We start from the raw sequence: 20,504 nt of genomic DNA, 5'->3' as shown, positions 1-20,504 counted from the left end.
CGTGGCTGCCCTGCAGGCGCCCGCGTCGGTGCAAAGTGTCGGCCCTCGGAGACGACGCGACTGATCCAAGAGTGAAATGAGAGGCAGCGTCACACGAGGATATGGTTCTTATTTATAAGAAGAAGAAACGGGCTCGGAAGGCATATTCTAGGAAACCGTGAACGAGGTTTGTCTAAGGGAAGGGGGCGGGACATTCCGAGGAAGCCCTTCTGTGACGTACTGAAAGGTTGCGGCCAACTTCCGGGTGTGGGCTGGGCGAGGCCTGTCGTGGCGCCGGCTCTGTTTACGGCTGTCGTGGCGTCGGCTCTGTTTGGCGTTGCTATGGTACTAGCCCGCGGGACTTCGACGTCTCTTGTCGCGGGATCGGAGGCTTGGAGTTCTGGTTTCGCGGTTACCAGAGCGGGGCGGGGCCAGAGCCGGGCGTGCTGGGGAGAAGCCCGGGCTCTAACCGTTCGTTCTCGGACCACATCATGCCGCCCATCACACCTTTTCTTCTCCAGCTTGGTTTTTGTGTCTAACACTCAGATTGGCCTTAGAACCTGTAGGCTCTCGGCCGCTGCTAGGGAGGGAGAAGGGCACTTCACAAGGAAGGGACAAAACTGACGTACACTTTCCTGACCAAATTATTTGCTGGTTTGATTTTTTCTTGTTAACCATGCATTTTCTTTCTTTTTAAAAAAACATTTTATTAGGGGCTCATACAACTCTTATCACAATCCATACATATACATACATCAATTGTATAAAGCACATCTGTACATTCTTTGCCCTCATCATTTTCAAAGCATTTGCTCTCCACTTAAGCCCTTTGCATCAGGTCCTCTATTTTCCCCTCCCTCCCACTCCCCCCTCCCTCATGAGCCCTTGATAATTTATAAATTATTATTTTGTTATATCTTGCCCTATCCGGCGTCTCCCTTCACCCACTTTTCTGTTGTCTGTCCCCCAGGGAGGAGGTCACCTGCAGATCCTTGTAATCGGTTCCCAACCATGTGTTTTCAGTAAAGGAAGCCTTGCTGAAATTAAGAGGAAAGAATTTGGAGGGTGGGCGGGGGACTAAGAATTTTGATGCAGGTATGTGACATACCCCAAGTGGGTTCCGTTAGGATTTGGTTGAGACGAGGCCAGTTTATTTCCATTCAGGCTGTTAGGCAGGTTTCCCCGCCAGGTGGCAGCATGTACCCAAACTGGAACCCCAGTTTGTTGAGAAACCTGGAAGGCGGACGACGTTGGGGGTTGGTAATCCCCCTCAGTCACCAAAGGGCTAAAGAAAAGGGGCACAATTGCAATCAGAGCAGTCCAGAATAAAATATTTACCTGTTTTTCACCATTTCCTCCCAGTTAGGGAAAACTCAATTGTTAAATAATGCCTTTGACTTTTGAGGATTTGAAGTGGTTCTGGGGGGGTGTTAGAAATAATAATGCTCATACACATTTCTGATATAGAGTACATATTAGCTCATATAATTGTTTAGTTCCCTTTGAGTAGATTCTGACTTAAAGTGTTACCCGAGTAAAACTCCATAGGGATTTCTTTGGCTGATTTGGTTGGTAGGCTTTCTGATGAGCTGCTTCGGTGGGTTTGAACTGCCAGCCTTTGGGTTAGGAGTTCAGCTCATAACCTTTGTACCCCACAGGGACTCGTAACTAGTTACATAAATGCCATAATCGGTTTGAAAATCAGGAGTTAGATTCTTACTTGGATGTAAAATCTTCAACCCTGTATGACATGGAATGCAAGCAATCCTTTCAGCACATCCGACCCTATTACTCAAGAACTTTAGTTCTGTGTGTTCTGAATTGTCAATATACTTTTTTGTCTTTGTAAAAATGATACTGGTTTTTGTCTTTCTAAAAATAACCACTTTTGAGGCCATGGTTGGTTGTCATTGCAAATCAAAGGAAGCTACATCTACCAGTTTTGATAGCTCCATAATTTCCATAATTAATAGCCTATAGGATCTGAAATTCTGTAGCCAAACTAATTCTCAATCTCTTGAGAATTGTTTTATAATTCCTTCACTTTGTTCTTGTTAGTTTTCTTTATTATGTTGCAAAAGGCTCCAACTGTTACTTTGTGCATTTAAACTGTTTCCACCAAAGTCAGAGAAATGTGAATTCCTGGGGGGCACAGAGTAGGGGAAGGTGCCCTTTAGCTTTGGGCCAAATGATAAAATAGAATGTATATATTTTTAAATGTGCTTATTACATTTTAGTCCCCCGAATATGTATGCATTTTACTGTAAAATAATGCTATATCATCCAAAAAGAAAAAGAAAAAAATTTAAATAGAATAATGTTTTAAAATCATGGGTTTTGGACTTCCTAAAAGATGGGGAACTAAGCAGGTAATGCCACACAGACCCTCTACAATAAAGACATAAGAAATCAAATGAAACAGATAAAGATGACAATCCTGGAACCCCAAGCTTCATAGGAGAGGAGAGGAGAAGACAGTGAAGTGGATTGAATAGTCTGTAGGAGAACTAGCTGAACAAAAGTGGCCAGAAAGGATGGGCGAATTGCTGGCTGGCTTGACAAGGCACTGCCATCTTGAAATTTTGTAAGAAGCATCAGAAACAGTGACCTGACTTTCAAATGCACACTGGTAAGGAGAAAGATGGGGTCATTTTTAGTAACCTCACACCCTACTGATGACTAGAAGTATAGCCAACCTGCACCCTCATCCACCCAGCAACAGATTACTCTTGCTCCTGCACAGCCCCAGCTCAGGCGAAAGTTGGAGATGTGCACTTGTCAGTTGGGCACTGGGTGCACCACCCCTATGTCTGCAGGTGTGTGCACTCTGTCTCATCAGACCAACAGAAAATGCAATACTGGGTCCCTTGCTAACCATGAACCGGAAAGAACTACTTCCATAACCAGCTACTCTGCCTTCAGTTGCCCATGGGCCTGAAATAATTTCTTCTGGAAACAAGAATCCTGACATTAGCTCTCATCTGAAGAGGCATAAACTATTTCTGGATAAGGTGCCCTGACCCCAAGCAGCATAATAAGAACTCCGCCTAGGATGGGATGCACACCTCCTTCCCACACCCGGAGAACTCCTTCGTTGGCAGAGGGCGTGTTTTATTATCTTTCTTTATTTATCTTTTCAATTATTAAACTAATTTTGCTGTTTGCTGTCTGCCTGTTTTCTATGATTGGTTTTTCCTTTATCTTATTTTTCTTTTGCTGTTGTTTGTTCTTGTTTTTGTCCCTTTGAAGACAAATCTGCTAGAGAAACAACCTGACAAAAGAAAGAAAAAAATTGAAGAAAGCCTAAGAATTATGTGGGATACAAGTGAGAATAACTTACATGTGATCATATTCCAGAACAGGGAGAGAAAAAAAAACACGGAGAAAAATTTCAGTCATCAGAAGAAAAGTTCTTTACCATTACAGAAAATATGATGTGTATTTGAGAAGCAGAATGAACCCCAAACAAGATGGACTCCAAAAGAAAATCACTAAGATATCAGACTTAAACTACCTAAAACCAAAGACAAGGAATGACCCCTAATAAGAGGTTGGGAAAAAAAAAACCCACCCAACATGCCTATAAATGAGAACCAGTAAGACAAAGTTCTGATTTCTCAGCAGAAATAAAAGAATTCCCAACCAAGAATGATATACCCAGCAAAATTGTCCTACAAATGGTGAAATTAGAACATCCAGATAAACAGAGCCAAAGAAATTTTTACAAAGCCAGACCAACTTTATAAGAAATGTTAGGGGAAATTCTTAAGTGAAGTAGATTTCAAGAACTTGGGCAAAGGTGAGGAAGGACACTGGAAGGAGTACAAAGTTAAAGGCAACAGAGGTAAATATTGTCATATATACAACCCTGCAGTAGCAGTGATCTACAAGTAGATGCATGGATAGACATATGCCTGAGTGGGTATGAGAGGAAAGTGGGAGTACATACACAGGTTTGATAGGATATTTGAAGGGTATTTACCTATGCTGCAACTATATCAGTGGATGCGATGAAATATACAAGGTTCAAAATGATGAAAACTAAAAATTATAAGCACTGTAGGACTGAGTCACTAGGCTTGGAGGTCAGGACCATAGTCTTGGGATCACCAAGGTCAACTGGCATAACATAAATTCCTCATCCTACTTTGGTGAGTAGTGACTGGGGTTTTAAAGCATATGAATGACTATTTAAGGTACAACTATTGGTCTTGCCATTTCTAGAAAAAGATGAAAATTGAAGATCCTTAGAGACAATTAGTCTAGTGGCCTAATGGACCATGTAAACATTTCTCTCCACAGCCCCGAAACAAGAATTGCTAGATGGTGCCCAGCTACTACCACCAATTACTCTGAAAGGGATCACATTAGAAAATCCTGGATAGAGTGGGAGAAGTTTGTGGAACAAAACTGAAAATCACGAAGGAGGCTAGGCTTTCTGGTTGCATAGAGACTGGTGGAACCCTTGAGACTATGGTCGTGGGTCATGCTTTGGGTCTGGACTGATCTTTCCCCTGTGGCTTAGTTTTCAGCTAAACAATAGGTTGATAAGGAGACTAATAATACTATTGATGTGTGAACACCTTAGAATAATTGACCATTTAAGATCAAAAGGGCAGCATTCACCCAAGGACAGAGCTAAGTAGGGTTAGGAAAGGAAGAAGAATGGGGACAGGTAGCAGGGAGTAGGTAGGTTGAATGATCACATCGAAGGGGTTGCAGTGAATAAGATGCAACTATATGAATCACTTGATTTGCTCTGTAAACCACCCCACTCACAGTAAACGTTTCTTTAAATGTGCTTTTTATATCTGTCAGATATATCTGTACTCTGTTTCCTTCCCTCAAGGAAATCTGAATAATTTCAAAAATACAATAAGTAAATATGAGAAGGATCCCCCCAAAAGGGAAAATACTTTTTTTCAAAGCTATGTATATAAATTTTTTACAAAACGATTTTATCATATTCAAAGTATTCTCTATTACATTTAATACATTTGTCAAATCTGTGATTCCATTCATGGAAACATTTTTCAAACTCATTTGTTTGGATGACTGACAGCTCCTCCCTGGTTTATTTCTTCACCTCTTCTACATCGACAAATCACTGTCCTTTCATGTCCCTCTGCATATGCGAAAACAAAAAGAAATCACATGGAGTGAGGTCAGGTGAGTGAGGTGCATGGGGCAAGATAGGCATGCTGGGTTTTGCCCAAAACTGGTACACTGAGATGGCTGTATGAGCAGATGCATTGTCATGGCAAAACCAGTCCCCCTTCTGCTATGAATCAGGCCTTTTTTGTCACACACTGTTATATAATATCTTCAGAACCTCTAAATCAAAAGCTTGATTAACAGTCTGACCTGGTAGAACAAACTCCAAATGTACTACGAGTTGACATTTATATCATTTGGGGAAGTTGATGGACATCCAGAACAAGGTTTGCCATCGATCGACATTTTACCTTTTTGGAAATGAGAAAACACTCGTACACTAGAGTTTTTCCCATAGCACTGTCCTTATAAGCTGTGTTCAACACCACGACAGTTTATGTGGCATTTTTCCAGAGCAGGAAACAAAATTTCACAACTGCACACATCTCTTAAATTGGCTATCACAAAAACAATGTTCTAACAAAACTGCTTTCATGAAAAAATTCACTGTGACCAGAGAGAACCTTCCCAAATGATGCCACTGGGTGCACTAACTCAGAGCGGGTTGCTTGATGCTAGTCCACAATGCGTACTACAAAAGCTCTGCCCAGTGGAGCTCTTTTCAAGTTTTTTTGTCTACCCCCTTGGATATAGATTTTGAAATTTCAACCTGCAGTATATAAAGTAATTACTATATTTAGCATCTATTACTAGAGTGTCACACAACACAGTTGTAAAATTTCAGAGGAAAGGAACTTTATGGTTTGCAAAACCCCTTTGTTTTAATCAGCAGTCTTAGAATATAGGTTAGTTGGTTCTAGAATAAAAACCAGTCTAGTAACTAGTAACATAAGCATAACTCTTAAGTGATTTTGCTCCCCCCCCCCCATCATTAGAAGTAAACCAGTTGTAGAGCTCCGAAGGAGCTTAGAGTACCACTAGCCCAGGTATTTTTAGTCGTCAGGATTTATGAATAGCTTTTAGAGGCTTAAAATTCTCTGAAATGATAGGCAAAGCTGTGTTTGCATACATTTTTGGAAGACAGCACAGATAAAATTTCAGTAAATTGTCAAACGGATTAGTGACTCAGACAAAATACACTGATCCAACAAAAGCTAACAAATAAAAGCTAGGCTTGAAGATTCTTTAAACAAAGATTAGAGAATGACATTTCATCTTATTCACTGCCATGGCAGTAGTTTTATAACTTGCTTAGGCCCCAGGATTTTATTGTCTGGAGAAAAACACACAATGCAAAGTTATATACCTGTCCAGCTGGGTTGGAACACAGCAAACTTCCTGCAAAATATTTGTTCTGTTCTCTTTCCAAACACAGGATGCATTAAAAGCTATTCATTTCTATCCTTGTGAAGACTGCAGTTGCCAAGAAACAAGGCATGGATTGGAGTTCATTAAGCAACCCTTTAAACACAGCAGCATTGTTTTGCTTTGATTTTAAATTATAGATCGAAGAGCTTTTGGGACTCAACCATGCCCTGATTACCTCATTCAGATATTGATTGGGTGACAGGCTTTGTTTGCGTAAAGAAAAACAGTCTTTCGGGAAGTGGTTCTGAGTCTCTGGGTAGTACAAAGGGTTTAAGTGCTAGGCTGCTAGCCGAAATCACCCAGAAGCACCGTAGGGTGCCTGCTTTGAAAAGGCTCAACAGGAAAACCTGTGGAGCACAGTTGTACTGTGACATGTACTATGTGGGGTTGTCATGAGTAACAATCGACTCAATGGCAGCTCTTTATTTTTGAGTGATGGCAGTAAAGTACATATGCCACCTCACTTCTACCGCCACCCCCACCCTGCCATCAAGTGGATTCGGACTTGTGCAGGCCTTAGGGTAGAGTAGAACATCTCCTTAGGTTTATGAGACCAAATTTTTTTTAAAAAATAGTTTTATTGGCACTTTGTCCACCTATCAAACAATTAAATAGATCAACCATATCAAGAAGAGTTGCACAATCTTTACCACAATCAATTTTAGAACACTTCCCCCCTAAACTCCTTGTTATTAGTGTATTTTTTTCAATTTTGGCAAAAATATACACAACAAAACATTCACCAATTCAACAACTTCTACGAGTATAAGTCAGCACCATTGCCTATACTCCTTGTGTGGTCTACCACTGTTATTGTCCCTCTCCAAATTGCTCCATCGCCATTACAATGAACCCAATGGCCCTTAAGCAAGAATTCCCTCCTTCACCCATGGTAACCAGAGGCCAAGTGTGGGTTCTGTTTCTTTTTCTTTCGGTAGTTTTCTTGTTATCATATTCATATATCATGCACTTCCATAGTCAAACTGCTTCGAAAAAGAGTTGTATAGACATCATCACAATCAGCTCGAATGCTCCCTCCCCTGTTTCCGTGTCCACTGATCGCTCCCCAGTTTTCCTCCCCTACACCCCTTTTCCCAATAAACTATTGCATCAGGTGTTGTCTCTATGTATCCACTCCTGCTGTGCTTCCTAAACTGGGAGACCTAACAATCAGAAAATGAAAGAGAAAGAAGAAAATACGAATAAGTTTAAAATAAAGAGCAAGGAAAAGAAAAAAACAAAACCCAACAGTATTTAAAAAGCCAGAGAAGAAATTTCTTTCTTGGAACAATCAAGAAATATTTGAGTGTAGTACAAATCAGGTTGCATCAAAAGAGAGGTTGACTGACCCAGTATCATATTATGCCATGGTCCAACTCACCATCATCGAATGTACAGTGATCTCTGATCGCAAAGCTGCTCATCATTCACCTGTGACTAGCGGGCAGCTGCCAGAGGCCCAATCCCACCGACACTCTACAGATGGATTGCGGGCCATGACCTTCTACAAATTGGGTGTTCATAATGCAAGCTCTGCTACTTTTCCCTTGATCATAATTGGATGTTGTCATTGCCATCTGTGGGCCACAAGTGCTTCTTCCCTGGGGACTTAGTTGATGCCTCACGTAGATGCCGCTTGTTTGAATGCAGGCTTTTAGACCCCAGACACTATTCTGATTGATAGTTAGGCACCATCTGCTTCCTTTGCCACACTTGCTGGAGCACCCTTGTCTTCAGAGATCTTTCATGAAGGCAAGTATCGAGCAGGGCCATATTTTAAGAACTAGCTGTTCTTGGATTAGAGCTAGAATTAAGCGGAAGGCCAGAATCCATCTGCTTGTCCCCTGGTTTACTTTGATGATCATATTATGACAAAAGCAATAAGAGAAACCAGAACCAACAAGATCAACAAAACATAAAAAAACCCAAAAGAAACAAAAAAGAAAAACATACTCAATCATCCCCTTAGGGTATAAGGCAATTGCATTGATCACATCAATAATTTTCCAATGATATAGAATTTAAGGTACTGTTGATATGAGTTTATGCAAGTATAACCCAACTTTGAGCTGAAATCCATGAAATGCTGTTTAATACACATTGATTTTTTTCTTATTTCTCAGATTGATTTCTTAATTGATTGACCTGTTTACACGGACCATGGGGATTGGTACTAGGGGAAATTTTCCTGCATCATCGCTTACAAGGGCAGACCCTTGCATGTCAGACCCAAACTTGCCTTATTAATGCAAGGGAAGCATTGAGGCACTACATATGTGGTGGTTCTGAGTCTCCTTTTATTGGACATCCACTAACCAGGGATCCCATCCAAGGTCCAATGATTGCCATTTCCACAGTTTTGTGGTGGCAATCCCTTGTATCCTTTCCCATCAGGGTATTTCAGTCCTAAATACAAGCGTATAGTAGTCTTGAGGTAGGGCCCAGTTTGTTAAGTCAAGCTTCTACATCGAGTCCTTCTGGTGTGGCCATTGGGGATGCCATGTTCCCTGTAAGGCTGGTGTCTAAGGTCATCATAATGCCCAGTTCACAGTGCAGTTCACAGGGTTGAGTAGAAACATATTCAAAGTGTCTACCCAGGACTATAGGACCAGTGTTAGTTGCCCCTTGGATTCTCTACGATTATTGTTCAGTCTCCCTTCCAAATATGAGATTGCTCCTCCCCATTTACCCGCCAACAAATATCAGTGCCTTCTCTGAAACGTATCTGTGCACATCCCCTGGTCTGACTAAATCTTTACAGGGGCAGTTGGTGGGATGAACTGAGGACCTTGTGGTTCGAGCTCAACATTTAACTCACTGCATCAGGGCTCCTTGGTAATATGGATGGACTAAAGGCAGGAAACAATGGAGGGAACTGGGGCTGACCCTGCGAGCCATACCACGAGAGTCACCTGCTTATTTACCCTTCTTTGTCAGTGTGGCAGCATAAAATCTTTCTTCCATGGAGTGGCTGGTGGATTTGAACGTTGGACCTTGTGGTTCATAGCCCAACATAACCCAGTACGCCATCAGGGTTCCTTTCTCAGCACTAGGGCTGGGGAAGGAGGATGGAGGACAAAAAGGCAACACTAACTAAGCAAATTCCTTCTTAGAACAGTTTTATTTACATTTTATTAACCAAACCTTGGTTCCTTGGACACATCTACTTGCAAGGGGGAAACAGGGAGCTGTAGTCCTTTAGAGAAACCAGTTGAATTGGGATCAATGGACTTGAATGCAGTGAATTTTGTTTGGAGTTTTATGATACTGGAAGAGCCCTGGGGGTGCAATGGTTTAATGCTTGACAGTTAACCAAAAGATCAGTGGTCTGCTCTCACCTGCCTCACCAGTGTGTTTCTGTAAAGATACCTGCCCGGGGAACTCTATGGAACTCTATGGTGCAGATCTACTCTGTCCGATCGAGCCACTAGCAACCTGATTTGATTCGACAGCTATGGGATTGAGGCTTATACTGACACCAAATAAAGTTGAGGTTTTGTTATTAAGGTAGAAAAGGAGATTGAATGTTGAGTGGCACCCAGTAATACTTACACATCTGCTAACCAATGAAAAATTCCCCTGAAGGCGCTAGAAACCGTGTTAGATTATACCACTAGTACCCGTACGGTTGAGTCAGCCCTAAGTCCTTGTGACTCCATGTGTGTGAGAGTAGAGACATGCTCCAGACGGTTCCCAGTGGTGGAATTATAGAAAGCAGACACGGCATCTTTCTTCGCAGTTGCCTCGGGGTGAACTTTTCCAATAGCAGCCCAGCGTGTGAACTGATGGCCCCACCAAGGGACTCACACACAGTGAAAACGCAAAGTATGATCACTGAGGCCAGCTAACGCATGGCACCCCAATGTGTGCAGAGCAGAACTGCTCCATCAGGTTTTCTTGATTGTAATCTTTACAAAAGCACATTGTCAGGGCCCTGGTACCACTGGGCCAGTCTGAACTGCCAACCTTTAGGTTAGCAGCTGATTACAAACATTGCAACACGTAGGGACCTGTTAGAGGTAAATGTAGACTACATTGATAGCTGGACTATTTAGTGGAGTTGTCATTTGGAAACAAGCTGTAGACAAATAGCCAAATTCTAAAGCATCTCTCCTTAGACTCAAAAGTTGTCTTGAAACTTTGCATAACTTTGCTACTTAAAGTGTGTCGTAGGAGTGGGCTAGACCTACAGAATCTCAGCAAGACATTTGCAGGGAAGTTGGGCTTTGAAACTCGATAATGGTTAGGTGCTTAAGTCCAACATGAAGCAGGTGCACTCTATCCTGTAGGGTCTCTGTGAACTAGAGTAGAGTTGATGGCAGTTAGAAACCTGAGAAGCCTAGTTCCGTGGTTCTCAACCTTCCTAATGCCTTGACCCTTAAATACAGTTCCTCGTGTTGGTGACCCCCCCAAACATAAAATTATTTTCGTTGCTACTTCCTAAGTGTCATTTTGCTACTACTGTTCTGAATCGTGCGGCCCCTGTGAAAGGATCGGTTGACCACCAAAGGGGTCACAACTCACAGGTTGAGAACTGCTGACCTAGTCTTTAGTGCTTTTGAAAATACTAAACTGAGAACTTCTGGGAAGATGGTGGACAAACATGTTACACATATCCGCTACAGCAAAAACATGAGAGACCAAATGAAACAGATGTGGAAAATAATCCAGGAACCCTAAGCTTCAGAAGGAAGGACAGAGAGATTCAACAAAAGTGGTAAGAGAAGAGGCAGATGGGTGAATTGCTGGTTGGCCTGATTTAGTAGGGCCACAATCAGCTCTGCTTGGTCAGGACCGGTACAAGGACTCACACTCGTGGTTGGTGACCACCAAGGTGGGAACCTCCCTCTTCTCCACCCTCCTGTTGACCGAGGAGTGGCCAGCCCCTACCCTTGCTCACTCAGTGGTGGATGTCTCTCCCACCCACCTGCACAGCCTCTGTCCTGTGTGAAGTAAGAGCTAGGTCCTTGTGGAACAGGTTCCTGGTGTAGCACACCTGAGACTGGAGCAGGAATTGCTGTGCTAGACAAGTGACCTGTTGTTAGCTACCCTGTGGGCAAGAGCTCCTTCTAAAACCAGCTAACCTGTCCCGAGTTACCCTCTGGACCCAGCAGAGTTTCTTACCAGGGATAAGTACTGTAGTCTCAGCCACCAGCTAAGCTGCATCAACTACTTCCAGATCAGGTCCTTGATACCAGATAACAGCTAGGCCACCAGAAACTCCAACTAAAATGGGATTCCTTTTGCCTTCACAGCCCCTCTTACCCTGTGAGCTCATTGGCTGATAGAGGGTACCCCAATTTTCTCCTTTCCTTCCCCCCCCTTCCCTATGAGTGAGACCTGCTCTCTCACAAATTGAACCAGGGTAACTAATCAGAGGGGCATGGTCTACAACGGGGGTCCTCAAACTTTCAAAACAGGGGGCCGTTCACTGTCCCTTGGACCCTTTGGAGGACCAGACTATAGTTTAAAAAAACTATGAACAGCTTCCTATGCACACTGCACATATCTTATTTTGAAGTAAAAAACAAAACGGGGCAAAAACACCCGGTGGGCTGGATAAATGTTCTTGGCAGGCTGCCTGTGGCCCGCAGGCCATAGTTTGAGAATGCCTGGTCTACAATTTTAAAAATTATAGATTTAGAGATAAAAGACACAAGACGAAGGTGGGGCATAGGAGGCTCGAGGAGCATAGACTCCAAGGCCCAGAACTTTTTCAAGTCAGGTTCATATAGAGTACTGGTCACCTACCCTGCCTCCTGTGACAAGGACTGGTTGACAATTAGCTAAAGGCAAAGAAAGAAGCAATAATATGTTAGCCAATTTGACAATAGTCCTGAGGGGAAGATAAATCCAGGAACAGGGAGTAGCTAATATTTTGCAGAATCCTGTGTTTCTGCAGCCTCCCAGGGAACAGGCGGGAAAGTGTCCACTTTATCTTAGCCGAGAGTCAGACCGTCTGGTGCATCAGCTCCCTGGGTTGAGCTGTAGTACCTTCCTACAGGCCTGCCTTAAACTGTGGAAGTTGACAGTTACTCACGGAGCAAACAGCATCCCCTGTGCTAGTGTTTGTTTCTCCATTTTTTATTTAAAAATTGTTTGTGTGCTCTCTCCCTACCTTCCTTCTCTCTTTCTTGTTCCACTCGATGGGAGATAATCACCTTGTTCACATGACCCAGTTACATTGGATCTGTTGTAGCCATACCTATGGGACAGGGGCCAATACCCACTCAGAGCCATCTGATCATCAGTAGGTATCAGAAAACACCAGCCGAATCTACTCTCTACTGTGCTATATGAACAGCAAACTGAAAACGGCGCACACACTACATTCTCTGCCACACCCATTAGGCGATAGGTGGTGAGTGACGGAGGTCTTCGTGGTGTTGTGTTTGTATTTACATACAATCATCCATTTATTACAAACACAACACCATCACAATGTCTCGGAGACAATGATTTTAGTTCACACGAAGAAACAAGACAGAGTGGCTCACACAAGTGACCAAAGATTACTACTCAGAATAGATACTACATTGAAAGAGTAAGGAGACTCTCTCACTCACTCACTCACTCACTCACTCACTCACTCACTCACTCTCTCACTCACTCACTCACTCACTCACTCACTCTCTCACTAACTAAAAAAAAAAAGTTAAAAAAAAAAGAGTAAGGATGTAGATGCAAGGCCAAATCAGAGACCCTTAAGACAAATCTCTTAATAGTAATTTGTAAGGGGAAAAAAAAAGAAAAAAGAGCCATAAGTAAACAAATAAATAAAAATCTGAGAAACAGAAAACCTAAGAATTATATGGTACCCTATCAAGAGGGATAACTTACAGGTGACCAAATTTCCAGAACAAGAAGAGAAAAAGCACAGAGAAAATTGTAAGCCAGTTGCTTCCCTAACATCATGAAAGACAAGAAGATATGCATTCAATATGCCGAATGAACCCAAAACAGGATAGACCTCCAAAAGAAAATCACCATGACATATCACCAAAATCAAACTTTTCAAAATCAAGGACAAGGAAAGAATCCTGAGAACAATTTGGAAAAAACAAAAAGTTACTTACAAAAGGGAATCAGTAAGACTAAACTCTAATTCAGCAGAAACCATGCAAACAGGAAGACAGTGGGATGGCATATATAAAACTCTGAAAAAAAAAAAAAGACAATTGCCAACCAAGAGTCATACACCTAACAAGATTTTCCCTTAAATAGCATAGTGAAATTAAGATATCCAGATAAACAGAAGTTGACAGAATTTGTAAAAAGCTTACCAAGCTTACAATAAATACTAAGGGGAATTCTTTTTTAAAAAAATAATTTTATTGGGGCCTCATACAACTCATCACAATCCATACATAGATCCATTCTGTCAAGCACATTTGTACATTTGTTGCCATCATCATTCACAAAACATTTACTTTCTACTTGAGTCTTTGGTATCAGTTTCTCATTTTCCACTCCCTCCCTGTCCCCCCTCCCTCATGAACCCTTGATAATTTATAAATTATTATTATTTTGTCATGTCTTACACTGTCCAATGTCTCCCTTCACCCACTTTTCTGTTGTCCATCCCCCAAGGAGGGGGTTATATATAGATCTTTGTAATTGGTTCCCCGTTTTTACCCTACCTTTCCTCTACCCTCCCGGTATCACCACTTTCACCACTGGTCCTAGGGGGTTTATCTGTCCTTGATTCCCTGTGTTTTCAGCTCTTATCAGAACCAGTGTACATGTTCTGATCTAGCTGGATTTGTATGATAGGATTGGGATCATGATAGTGGAGGGGAGGAAGTATTTAAGAACTAGAGGAAAGTTGTATGTTTCATTGTTGCTACATTGTACCCTGACTGGCTCATCTTCTCCCTGTGCCCCTTCTGTAAGATGTCCAGTTGCCTATGAATGGGCTTTGGGCCTCCACTCCCCCCATTCACAATGATATGATTTTTTTTGGTTCTTTGATGCCTGATACCTGATCCCTTCAACACCTTGTAATCTTGTAGGCTGGTGTGCTTCTTCCATGTGGGCTTTGTTGCTTCTCAGCTAGACGGCCACTTGTTTACTTTCAAGTCTTTAAGACCCTAGATGCTATATCTTTTGATAGCTGGGCACCATCAGCTTTCTTCACCACATTTGCTTATGTACCCGCTTTGTCTTCAGCGATCATGTCTGGAAGGTGAGCATCATGGAATGCCAGGTTAATATAACAAAGTATTCTTGCATTGAGGGAGTACTTGAGTGGAAGCCCAATGTCCATCTGCTACCTTAATACTAAACCTATAAATATATTTACATAGACCTATTTCCCCATCCTAATATATAAATCTATGTACCTGACTTTATTTAGATCTCTATACATGCCCATTTGCCTCCTAGTTCTCGCCTCTATTTCCTTTTACCTTCCTCTTGTCTCACTATCATATTCAGCCTTCATTTGGGTTTCAGTAATTCTTCTTGGTTACATTACCATTGATCACATCCTACCAAAACTCCTACACCCTCCTCACCACCGATTTGGATCACTTGTTGTTCCCTTGTCCCTGGGTTTGTTTACACCATTTCCTTCTCCCACCTTCCCCTCTCCCATGTCCACACCCCCTCCCAACCATTGGTCCCACTGTTTTCTCCTCCAGATTATTTATCCTGCCTATCTTATCTAGATAGACCTGCAGAGATAATAATATGCACAAATACAAGACAGAGCAAAACAAACCAATAAAAGAAAACAAAACAACAACAAACCAATGACAAAAAAAGGGAGTGAGGGGAAAAAAAAGGGAGAGAGAAAAGCCTGTAAATAGTGCAAGGTCTGTTTGTTGACCTTTAGGAGTGTTTTACAGTCGAGTCTGATGAGGTGCCACATCCTGGCCCCAAAGTGTATTTTTGGTATTTCCTTGGAATTTCCTTGCTCTGCAGGGAAATGCTTAAGAATGAGAAGGAACCACAGTGAACAGCTTGAGGTTAACATACATGATAACACCACCCAGAAGTCTTTCCAGATACAGAATTATCCAAAGTAAAACAAAACTACAAGACTCAAAATAGGGAACTAGAAATACCAATTTGTAATGCAGACAATCACAAAGTAAATAGAAGGAATCGTGTAGTTATAGAACTTTCATATGGAGCGAAAGCTAAGTGGAGTTCAAGGTAGTATCAACTATTTTAAATTTAGGAAGAAAGTGATATTAGGGGAACCTCAAAGAAAGTGAATAAACCTCATGAAAATAAAAAAGAGTGAGGAAAAGAAAGTGTTTTCACACGAAAGCAAACATTCTTTGATGGTTACCAGGGCTGAGAGGCCAAGGGAGGGAGAGGTGGTTATTGGTTAACAGGTAGACAGACATGTGTTAACTTGAGTGAAGGGGAAGGTAAAACATTAAGAGCGAGCAGAGAAAAAAAATAAATGCTGGAGGCAAGAGAATCCACTGGGAGCAGCTTGAAAGGATGAAGGCCAAGAGCTGGATAGAAACTTTCAAACAGACAAAGCCAAGTATTATAGTGAAATGTGCATAGCCCCAGAATTAGAAAGCCCAAAGGAAGAACCTGCTCAGGATCTATGAAACTGAAAGCACTCAAACAAAATGTAGGCCTTGGGTGGCAATCCTGAAAGGTTTCAAGGGCAGAATATTGAATGATGAAGGAAGCATCAGCGAAGATGGAAAGAATACACAGAACCACTGTATCAGAAAGAACCAGTCAACAATCCACCATTTCAGGAGGTAGCAAATGAGCAAGAGCCAATGGTGGTGAAGAAATAAGTGCAAGCTGCACTGAGAGCATTAGCCAAAAAAAGGCTCCAGTAATTTATGGAATACCAACTGAAATGTTTCAACAAGCTGATGAAATACTGGAAGCACTCAGTTATCTATGCCAGAGATTTTGGAAGACAGCTACTTGACCAGCTGAATGGAAGAGATCAATATTTGTGCCCATTCCACAGAAAGGATGCTCAAACTATAGAACACTATCACTGATATCACACGCAAGTAAAATTTTGCTGAAGACCATCCAACAGCTGCAGCAGCACATTAACAGGGAGCTGGCAGAAGTTCCGGTTGGATTCAGAAGAGCACATGGAACAAGGGATTTTGCTGATGTCAGATGGACCTTGACTCAAAGCAGAGAATACCAGAAAGATGCTTACTGGTGTTTCATTGACTATGTCAGAGTATTTGACTGTGTGGACCATCATAAACTATGGATAACCTTGAGAAAATGGCAACTCCAGAACACTTGATTGCTCTCCTACAGAATTTGTACATGGATCAAGAGACAGATATGTGAACAGAACAAGGGGATACTACATGGTTTAAAATCAGGAATTGTGTGTGTCGGGGTTGTATCCTCTCACCCAAATTATTCATTCTGTTTGCTGAGCAAATCACCAGAGAAGTTGGCTTAGGTGAAGAAAGATGTGGCATCAGGATGAAAGGAAGGTTTATTAACCACCTGGCATATGCAGATGGCATAACTTTATTTGCTGAAACTGAGGAGGCCTTGAAGCATTTGCTGATGAAGATCAAGGATTGTAGCCTTAAGCATGGATCACAACTCAATGTAAACAAGACCAAAATCTTCACAAATGGACTCATGGTAACATCATGATAAATGGAGAAAAGATTGAAGTTGTCAAGAATATTGTCTTGTTTGGATTCACAATCAATGCTCATGGAAGCAGCATTCAAGAGGTCAAAAGATATCTGGCAGTAAGTAAGTCTGCTGCACAAACCTCTTTAGAATATTGAAAAGTAAGCATATTAATTTGAGGATTAAAGTATGTCTGATCTAAGCCATGGAATTTTCAGTTGCATCATATGCATGTGAAAGCTGGATGTTGAATCAGGAAGGCTGGAGAAGAATTGATGCATTTGAATTGCGGTGCTGGGAAGAATACTGAAATTACCATGGACTGCTGAAAGGACAAACCGATCTGTCTTGGAAGAAGTAAGGCCAGAGTGCTCCTTAGAGGCAAGGATGGCAAGACTTTGTCTAATATATTTTGGACATATTGTCAGGAGAGGCCAGTCCCTGGAGAAGACCATCATGCTTGATCAAGTGGGGGGGAGGGGCAGTGAGAAAGAGGAAGGCCCTCAAGGAGATGGCTGGACACAGTGGCTGCAGCGAGGGGCTCAGGCACGGGACAACTGTGAGGACTGTGTGGTGTTTCCTTCTGTTGGGCGTGGGCTCACTGTGGGTCAGAACTGACTCAGTGACACCTAACAACACACACACATTTAAATTTGAAGGAGCCCTGGTGGTATAGTGGTCACTCATTAGCCTGTGAGCCTCAAGGTCAGCAGTTCAAAACTACTTGTCCCTCTGTGGGAGAGCGACAGGACTTTCTACTTCTGGAAAGAGTTACAGTCTCAGAAACCCATAGGGGAGGTGCTACCCTGTCCTATAGAGTAATTATGAGTCAGCACTGACTCAGAATGAAGCTTGGTTTTTGGGGAGGTTTTGTTTCTTTACTTTTGTTGCAAATATATACGTGAATGTGGTAGAGCATGCAGAGAACAAAGTTATGAAAACGAATAGACCTAACCAAACACCTTGATGGAATGAGTTGTTGGTCCTAGGGGATCGGGATCATAGTCTTGGGGGACGTCGAAGTTAATTTACACAGCATAGCACAAAGTTCTATATTCTGCATCCCACTTAGGTGAGTCGCAACTAAACTACTCCAAGGTGCAACTAATGGTCTCTCCCAGTCTGGAGGAAAGAAGAGGAATAGCAATGAAAGACATTAGGAAGCAAGTAGTCCAGGGGGCTAGTGGACTGTCCATAACCCTGACATGGTGGCAGCTCCCACAACCAACTATTTGGAACAGGATCACATTAAAATGTCCTATTAAGAGTGGTAGAAGAATATGCAACAAAACCTCACCTCACAAAAGACAGCAGACATACTGATGGATGGTGATTGATGGAACCCCCAAGGCTATGGCCCTTAGTCAACTCTTCAGACCGAAACCTGAACTCACGTCCCACCTGACAGCCATCAATCACTTAAAATCGAAAAGGCAGATTTCAATCAAGGATAAAGTTAAAAGGCTGGGAGAGAGGAGGAATGGAAACAGCTAACAAAGGGAGGAGGGGGATAACTAATGTTACATTGAAGTCATTGCAGTGGCTGAACTGAAATAAAATGCACATGAAATGTTGAACGTAAAACAATAAGTCTTTACCTAATTCACAATAAAAAGCAAACAAAGCAAAAACATTGAACTAGGAAGGGAAGGGAGAAAGAACATTGAACTATAAAATATTTCTTTCCATTTTTTCCTGTGTTCTCCCTTAAGAGAAAATGTGATGTGGCCTTCTTCCCACAATTATTGTTTCAGTTGGTTGTGATCATGATTTTCACCAACTATTGACTGGTATGAATAGTTAAATAACTTGTGGGAGAGGCATCAGATGATGACATTTATCTTTACATTCAGTTATTAAAAAGTGACTTTCTGTGCAGAGTAGACACAATCACAGAGGCAGAAGCTGTAGTTTAGTGGTTGGGGGCCGGTTTGAACCCCCGACACTTCAGTTAGCAGCCCATTGCCTAGCTCACAGCGCCCCCAGGAGTCCGTGCCTTAGGTAGGAGGTGGGCAGGATTGCTGAAAGGGTAGTGGGTTTCTGTTCGAAGTGAGAACAAACTTTTGAAAAGAGTGGTGATGGTAGCACAACAAGGTGAAGATAATCCATTGAATTGTACTTTTAAAATAGTTTTAAAGCGCGATTTGTATTTTATCACAATCATTTTAAAAAGCGGCGTACGGTCTGGGAGTGGTGGAACCTCACTCCTCCTCTGTGCCCTCTGGGGTTAGGCTGGCTTCCCAGTGAAGAGAGCTGGGGTCTGTAGGAAAGAAAGGGTGCCGAAACTCCCGCAGGTGATCATGATGTCTCCTGCCGCTCCCTCCCACCACAGTGGAACGCCCTGCCTAAGAATCAAACTGCTGAGTAGTTGAATGACCTTCATCTCTGAGGTACTTGTGGAAGAAACTGCTCTGGACTGAGTGTTCTCAGCAGAGCAGCGAGTTTTTCCTTCCCGGAGAAAAATTCTGGATTTCCCAACCTTGTTTTGCAAAGTTTTTGAATAAATGGCTGCGGGACAGGAGAGTTCTGCAGGCTTTGACCACGCTCACCCAAATCGTTCCTACTGGTCCTGGCACAGGTGCGGGGTGTTTTTGCTTTGATCCTGCCCCAAATGAGCGTGAAAGTCCCCAGTCCTCTATTGCGTACGTATTTTGGGCGGCTTACAAAACATCACTTTGAAAACAGGTGTCCTGAAACAGGCAAGGCCGAAATTGTCCTTACTTGAAACTGGCTGGAAAGTAGTCCTGGGGCGGGGGTGTGGTGGTGACTTCAACCGATCCCCCTCTCCCCTCCATTGTTGGGGTGAAGTGGGACTTGCAGTTGCACCCGAGTTCCCCCCGGGGGGCCATTGGTCTGAGCAACAGCAGGGTGGTTATCCTCCTGGCTACAGCTACGGCCTGCCCTGTGGATGGAAACGGAGGCGGACTTCTCCCCAGACCACCCAGCGGTAACTTCGGCTATGTGTGAGCTAGCCTTCGCTGCAGTGACGCCTTTGCTCCTGTGTGCCCCATATGTAAACATCGTTTTCACTGCTCCACGCATCCAAGCCCTGCCCTCCCCTTCAAATTCCCACGCCATGCTTGATGGGTTTTTTGGTTCCCTATGTAATAGAGAGAGAAGAGTGTAGTGTAGTGGTTGTGTATTGGGCTGCCAACTTTGTCGTGGGTTGTTCGAAACCACCAGCAGCTCTGGGAGAAAGAGTGGGCTTTCTACTCCCGTAGCAGTTGCCTGTTTCAGAAACCCACTGGGGTCAGCATTGACTCATTCGATGGCCGTGACTTTGGGCTTTTGTTGGTTGTGCAATGCAGGAGCCCTAGCTGCACAGTCGTTAAGTGGCTGGCTGCCAGCTAAGGGGTACCAGTCACCCCGGGGAGACATCTGTGGCAGTCAGCTCCACTAAAGAAACCCTACTCGACTACAAAGCAATGAATGAGTTTGGTTTG

General features: G+C 42.8%; 1 long non-coding RNA gene across 1 annotated transcript in view; it reads left to right on the top strand.

Moving 5' to 3' along the window:
* Positions 1–6: 6 nt before the first annotated feature.
* LOC142426788 (uncharacterized) overlaps positions 7–20,504 on the top strand; it is a 73,572-nt gene continuing 53,074 nt past the window's right edge. The window contains exon 1 of the long non-coding RNA XR_012779756.1: positions 7–166. This is a non-coding gene — a long non-coding RNA (uncharacterized LOC142426788). The remainder of the gene's footprint in view (positions 167–20,504) is intronic.

The sequence above is a fragment of the Tenrec ecaudatus genome, chromosome 1 (genome assembly GCF_050624435.1).
Source record: "Tenrec ecaudatus isolate mTenEca1 chromosome 1, mTenEca1.hap1, whole genome shotgun sequence".
NCBI lineage: Eukaryota > Metazoa > Chordata > Mammalia > Afrosoricida > Tenrecidae > Tenrec > Tenrec ecaudatus.
This window is presented reverse-complemented; position numbering and strand designations above follow the sequence as displayed.